Source organism: Amblyomma mixtum, chromosome 2 (genome assembly GCF_055824585.1).
Source record: "Amblyomma mixtum isolate Tamu chromosome 2, ASM5582458v1, whole genome shotgun sequence".
In the NCBI taxonomy this organism is placed as follows: domain Eukaryota; kingdom Metazoa; phylum Arthropoda; class Arachnida; order Ixodida; family Ixodidae; genus Amblyomma; species Amblyomma mixtum.
In genome coordinates this window covers 169704035-169711891 of record NC_143013.1, presented here as the reverse complement: position 1 = coordinate 169711891, position 7857 = coordinate 169704035, and positions in this window count along the sequence as shown.

Below are 7857 nucleotides of genomic sequence, written 5' to 3'. Positions count from 1 at the left end.
TTTCACTGGCAAGTGACAGCCGAAACTCTTCTCAGTGAGCACTATCTTGTCCACATTTCCACCTCTCTTTCCCACATCCCTCGAAGTCATCCGGTCACTCATACTGACTGGCACGCCTTCCGCGCTAATCTCTCCTCTGACTCCTTTCAATCCTACGACGACTGGACGTCGCGCATCACTGCAGCGCTCACGTCCAGTAGCCGTCGTGTTCGCTCTTGTCACCCAGTCCCAGACCCAGATCCTCACCTACTCCGTTTATGGCGTCGCCGTAAACGTCTTCAACGCTCCTTCCGCTGCCAACCCCACAATGCCCAACTTTCTTCCCGGATCACTGCTCTGCGGGCCGAGATCGTCGCCCACTGCGCCTCACTCGAGCACTCTCGTTGGAGTGCTCTTTGTGACCGTCTTGACTCTGCATTGCACTCGCGATCCACATGGTCTCTGTTCAAATCCCTCCTTGGCACTAAGCCTGCCCTTGCTCCCACTCTAGCTAAAGCCCTCACTCAAGGAACTCCCTCCGATGTTTTTGATCAGCTCGCCTCTCTATATCTCCCGCCCCCTCTGGCACCCTCCTACCCGGTGTACTGCGGTGGACCTAACCCCGATCTGGACCAATCCTTCACTCTCCGGGAGCTCGAATCGTCTCTGGCTGCTAATGCTACACGCTCGGCTCCCGGTGAGGATGCCATTACATACACCACACTTCGCAACCTTCCTGACTGCGCCAAAGAATTCCTCCTTAAAACCTACAATGATGCATGGGACAGCGGCTGCCTGCCCAGCTCCTGGACCTCCTCCCTCATTTCTATGATTCCAAAGCCGGGCAAGCCTCCCTCTCTCTCTAACCTCCGCCCAATCTCCCTGACATCATGTGTTGGTAAGACCCTTGAGCGAATGGCCCTGACTCGCCTCTCTAATTTTCTCGAGACGAGGGAGTTCTTCCCTCATTCTCTCATCGGCTTCCGACGCCACGTCTGTGCACAGGACATGTTTCTAGTTCTCCAGCACACGTTTCTGTCACCTACCCCCACTCAAATTCACGCACTTGTGACCGTCGATGTTCGCAAGGCCTTCGACGGTGTTTGCCACGACCACATCCTTTCCCAACTCTCCTCCCTAGACTGTGGCTCCCGCATGTACTGTTATATCCGCTCATTCCTCTCTAAACGTGTCGCTCGCTTTCGAGTCGACACCTATCTGTCCGACCCCCACAACCTCACCCGAGGCACTCCTCAAGGTGCTGTTCTCTCTCCTACCCTTTTCAATCTTGCTATGGCCCCTCTCGCCTCCCAGCTAGCTGAAATTCCCGACCTGCATCATATATTTTACGCCGATGACATCACTCTCTGGTGTTCGTCTGGCTCTCCCGGTCACGTACAGGACACCCTGCAACGTGGCCTAGATCTCATCGACTCCTTTCTCACCACTGCTGGCCTCTCTCCTGGTCCTGAAAAATCCGAGCTCCTTCTCCTCAACCATTCCTCATACCAGCGCTCACACAACCAATTCGTCTCTCGCCATCTTTCTGGCTCTCCCATTCCTGTCGTCACGCAGTGCAAAGTTCTTGGCTTTCCTTTGCATGCAGCCAAGAACGTGCAAGCCCTCCACCGTGCTGTCACCACCTGCCACTCCGTAACTCATCTCTTGCGGCGCGTGGTCACTCGGCGCTCAGGTCTCCACGAGGCTCATGCGTGCCGAGTTGCCCACGCGCTGGCCCTCAACAAGGTCTTGTACTTTGCACCCTACGTTTCCTTCAATCAGACTCAACTTAACGCTCTTGAGACTGCCCTTGTGGGCCTCTACAAGGCAGCTCTCAACCTCCCTATCACTACCTCTACTGCAAAGATCTTTGCAACAGGCCCCTTTCATCCTCTCCGTTCTCTGCTCTCTCTCCATCATGACTCGCAGATTGCCCGGCTTTCCCTTACCCGTAAGGGTCAGTGGTTACTGACTCAAGCGGGTATCTCGCCCATTCCCTGCGCCCCGTTTACCTCTCCTATTCCCACCCCGGCTCCCAATCTTCGGATCCTCCCCCTTCCGTCCAACATGTCCCCCGTTCTGCACGCCGGCCGTCGTCATGCGGCCGCACAGCACCATTCCCCTCTCTTTGATACCCAGGGTGTAGCTTACACGAATGCCTCCTTCGTGGCTCCTCGAGGTTCCTGCGGCTACGCCCTGTACCACCCCCACCTCCCCGCTCCTGAAACTCACACCAGCGGGCCGTTTCTACGCCCTCCGGATGCATTGTCCCTCGAGGTCCTCGCTATTGCGCATGCCCTCCAGTCATTTGCCCTCCTTCCCTCTCTTCAAGAGTACACAGTCTATTCAGACTCACAAGCCGCTATACACCACATACAGAAACGCACCCTAACCCCTTCTCTTCAACAGGAGGTCGAACGAGCGGTCTCCGCTTTGCAGCCTTCCATCGTTTTCCTCCGCTGGGTCCCTGGGCATTCAGGGATTGACGGCAATGAGCTGGCTCATCAGCTCGCCCGTGACACACTTTTCCGGGCACCGTTGATCCCCTGGCCCAAGCCCTCGGAGGACGGTGGGAGACTCACCCTTCGCCGCACCATAAAAGAGGTCTACCTCGAGCTCCGCCTCGACAAGCGCCTTTACCCTCCCCCTCATCCATCACTCACAGTGCCGGAGGCTCGCCTTCTTCGGCACGTTCAAATGAATGCAATCATCACCCCGTCTCGCCTCTTTCTCTATCGCTAACGATCGGACCCTTCCTGTCCAAACTGCCCCTGTATCTATGCGGACCTTGCCCATTGCCTCTTCTATTGCCCGGCTGCTCAGCAGTCGGGTTCCTACCCCCCACCTTCTTTATCCATCACCACCTGGCTCGACTGGCTTGGCGCTGAAGGGGAGGAAGAACAGCGACTTCTGGTCACCCAGGCGGTCGATATGCTCGGCCTGTAAATTTTGGACGAATAAACGTCTTCTACTACTACTACTACGGAGTGCGCACTAGCAGTAGGCGGTAGGATGGTTCGACGGTATACCGGCAAACTATCTCAGGAGACGAAAGATGTGATCAAGAATGCCAAAGCATGCAAGCGTCTAACCGTCAAGATTGGTTTGGTATTGTTTATTGGGGTTTAACGTCCCAAAGCGACTCAGGCTATGAGGTACGCCGTAGTGAAGGGCTCCGGAAATTTCGACCACATGGGGTTCTTTAACGTGCACATATATCGCACAGTACACGGGCTTCTAGAATTTTGCCTTCATCGAAATTCGGCCGCCGCGGCAGGGATCGAACCCGCGTCTTTCGGGTCAGCAGCCGAGCGCCGTAACCCCTTAGCCACCGTGGCCGTCTAGCCCTAAAGAGAGAATAGAAGTGGCAGAGGTATAGAAGTTAATAAATAAGCGCAAGGTAGCCGCCCTATAGGGATGTTTGATACGAAGAGTATCGAGCATGCTTTAATGAAAGACGGTAGCCTAATGCAGTTAAGAAGAAACTAGGCATAGATAAAAACCACACGTATGCGCTAAGAGTCGAGCATCGAGCAGTCGAGCATTCTAAACACATTTTTAGAATAGCCAATGTAATCAGAACGTTAATGGGAGAGGCAGTAGAGCACAGCAATCGGACATCGTCAGTAACGAAAGAGGACGTAAAGAAAGACTAATGAGGAAGAGGAGGAGGAGGTAGAAGAGGAAATGCAGGGAGATTAACCTGAATAATAGTCGGTTTGCTACCCTACACGGCGGGAAGGGGGTGAGGGGATAAAAAAATGAAAGAAAAAGGGGAGTAGCAGAAAATTGAAGACACTCTAAAAAGTCAGCGTTCGGTGAAGTGACAACTTATCGTGCAGGCCAGAAGTCCGCAAGGAGGCCTTTGAGGCCTTCCCCGCCGACGATCGCCGCGGCCAGTGGCCGACAATCTTCATTTCAGTCAGTGGGCGGGGATCTAGGTGCTCCAGCGCAAGGCTGAGGGATTGCCTTTCGGTGCTGTAGGCAGGGCAGTCACAAAGAATGTGGGTTATAGTTTCATCATACCCGCAAATGGCATATGCAGGGCTATTAAGGCGGAAGCCTTTAATGTCTCATCGTTGTAAGCAGCAGTTGTCGACAGAAATGTCACGCTTTTCAATTGGTCGAAACGGTCGTGACGTCACAGAGCGCGAATTTCAAACGGGGCCAATTGTACTTCGGCTAGAAACCATGCAACCAATTGAAGGGATCGTATAGTGATACTCCGAGTAAGTGGGACTGAGCTTAGTTAATCGCTTAATTACCCAATTAGACTAATTAACTTTTCTAGTCAGGCCATATAAATAAATAAAACCGAGTAGGAAATTGGTCGAGCTCGGGAATCGAACCCCGGTCTTCGGAGTGCGAGACGAGCATGCTATCCACTCCGCCATGCCAGCTCTTTCTCTTTATTGCATGGAAGAACTTCCGTAGAAAGAAGGAAAAACTTCAATGAGGCTGGTTCGCGTCTCAAGTTACCGGGCTGCTTAATAGGAGCCCGCCATAGCCCTAACTCAACACTGCATCCACATCAAAACATCAAAATTCAGGGAGGCACACACATGCATCTAGGCACGCCAGCCAGCTTGGAGGTTCTTCGCGTGCAGCATATACACTCCTCACCAAAGCGCACTGTTCACGAAACACAGATTTGGACGATCTTGGTGGCTCGGCATGTCTGTCCATCATACGGCTTTTCCAAAGACTGAATAGTCCCATCAACACAAACAGATCATAAGGCACAACAGAGTTTTTGCCAACAGGCAAAAATCTAATAGTGTATGGTGTAATTTCAATGTCCTTCTTAAGAGTTCGTTGTAGTATGTCCCAAAAGAACATGGCATCACAGCACAGAATGAAGCAATGATCAATTGTCTCAGGCACGTTACACAGACGGCAATTCACATTCCAGGGTACAAACATCCCCTTGTCGTTAAGAAATGTCTTGACAGGCAGCGTCGCTGAGTGTAGTTTGTAAAAGAACGTTTTAGCGGCTGCCTGAATGCACATCCGCCTAACACGCTTTAGAACACTGATGTCCAAAGACCCCAGATAAGGCTACCGATACAATGGTGTAGGGAACAAAGACTCAGTGAAAGCCTGGGTCATCTGTTTTCGCGAGAGGCTATACAGGTAATCTAAAGAGAAGCGCACAGTGAGGAAATTGAAAGTGTCAGCAACCTCCTTAAGGAATCTCCTCACGAGCCTGCACAGTCGATGCGAATAAGTAAGGCAAATGAAAACTAAGCCGCCTAATGAGCACAGCTACCAGAAACGGGTGGTTTGCTGATTTGAAAAAGAAAAAAACGGGAAACAAGTTGATGCACGAACAGGTGAACAAGATCAGAAGAGCAGTTGATAGTCAGTGCCTGTGTACGTCCTTCCTTGTTTCTTGTGTCCCGTCCTTTGCGCTGCTCCACCACGATGAACAAGGCCCACTCCACCACCCTCTAAGGGAAGGAACAAGTTGTCACGCCTCATGGGCTCCCACTGAGAGCGCCACACGAATGGTGCAAATATTCTGTGTATTGCTTGCACCTTCCTCCTCGCGCAATGCAGGACTTGAAGGACATACGCCAGCTTTGCAAACAAAAATATGTTACAGACCTGTGCCCTCGCAAACACTGAGAGTTCCCTACCCATCCAAGCCTGTGTTTGCCGCTATAGAGTTACAATTTGTGAATCCCAGTAGGTTGTACTGTTGCGAACTTGGTGCAGCGGAACGCCTAGGCACTCAAGAGGGCTACAGTGCCAGCATATGCCACCGAACTGGCTTGGCCTAGTTCCCCAATAACCAAATCAAAAGCCTTTGGATTACTCTAAATTAAGAGCCGCGCCTGATACATCGCAGAACTGTTTAGTGAAGTTTAGAGCCTCAAGTACGCTCTTTTTGTCAGAACAAAAGAGGGCGACATCATCAGCGTAGGCTAAAACTTTAACTTCACATTGAGCCAGAGAGAAACCGCGGATAGCTGCGCTGTTAATTATACTGAGACAGAGGGGTTCCAGATATAGGGCAAACAACAATGGAGACAGTGGACATCCTTGACGAACAGATGCTTCTAGTGGTATTGGTTTGTTAGCTCCTGATTAACAATAACCCTTGTATAGGAGCTCTTATAACACAGCCTTAAGCCTTTGAGCAAGACGTCACCAATATTTGCATACTCCAAGACCGCGAACAAGAAATCGTGGCGAACTTTATCAAACGCTTTCGCCAAGTCAATTTGAATCAGAGCTACCTGGCCTGCCTCATCTGATACTGTCTCCAATACTGAACGTGCAATATGGATATGTGTTTGAATACTGCGGCCTCTAATACCACAGACCTGATGCGAACCTATCAAGTCCATAATGACGAGCTGCAGACGACTGGAAAGAACCTTGACAAAAATTTTGTAATCATCATTGCAGAGGGAAATTGGACGATATCCCTCAACAGTTTTCAACCGATTAGTATCTTTGCTTTTGGGAATTAATATTGTGTGCCCAGAATAGAAAGTGGGAGGCAGGACACCCACATCATAAGATGCTTGGAAAACTTCCATCAAAACAGGCACTAGGCAAGGAGAAAATGTTTTATAGTATTCGCTAGTAATACCATCTGGCCCAGGAGATTTCTGGCTCTGCAGGGCAGAAATGGCTGATTGAATTTCATCCAAAGTGACAGGCCCCTTCACTATAGCACACTTCTCATCGTCAAGTCGAGGGAAGTTTCCGAGTAAGGAACTGTAATCGAAACCCTGATTCGGAAGTTCGCAACTGCCAAACAACTTCCGATAATAGTCAAAGAAAGCAGCAAGAATACCAGGCGCATCGCTGTATGTGCAATCACCATACTGAATTTCCAATATTTCCTTCGCCAGAGCATTCTCTCTTTCATCACTCAGGGCCCGACGAGAAGGTTGCTCGTCAAGAAACCTTCGGGACCTAGATCTAATCAAGGCCCCCTTATATCTTTCTGTCGCAAATTGTTGAAGCTCTGCTTTTACGTTATTAATCTCTTCGAGATAGGCACCCGGACAAACCCTCTCTAGCTCATGTAGCTTCGTTAGGGTGCGCCCAAGCTCACGAAGGTGATGTCTCTTCAGGAAAGCAATTCTTGCTGAGGCCTCAATTGCTAAGTTTTTGATCTCCTGTTTAAACAAGTCCCACTTTTTAAAAACGGACAGATCACGGCGTGACCATACGTCTTTCAAACAAGTAGGAACAGCACGCTGAAAGGTTTCGTCTGAGAGCAGACAGTTATTCATCTTCCACAACTCCCATCGAGGGTGAAGTACATGCAGAGTGTGCCTCCCTATCTGAAGAGACACTATACAGTGGTCACTGAAGAAGATGGGCCGCACCCAGTAGCCAAACACACTTGGTAACGCGTCTACAGAAACGTAAATTCTGTCAAGGCGAGCATTAGAGGAAAACTGAAAATTAGGGGCGTGCGAATATTCGAAATTTTCGAATATGCTTTGAATATTATATTTTTAGTATTCGTATTCGATTCGAGATCCAAGTATTCGTGTTCTTTCGAATATTCGACCCGACTCGAATATCCGTATCTAGCCGAATATTCATTGTGAGCACCGGCGTTCATTTCGGTCCGCAAGCCCTATCGACAGAGACATAACAACATGGCGGCGCCCAGAGCAATGCGCATGGGTGAATGGAAATTTTTCCTTCGAATTTTTCCTTCGAGGAAAGCAAATTTTTCCTTGCAAAAAAGTTCACCAGCGCAGTCAGCTACGGCATGGCCCTTGGAGGAAGGAAAATTTTTCCTTCCTCCAAGGGCCATGCCGTAGCTGACTGCGCTGGTGAGCTTTTTTGTGGCTACACCTGCGAAGCTGGTATAGTCAGAGCTGTGCACGAAGTACCTCGCGATAC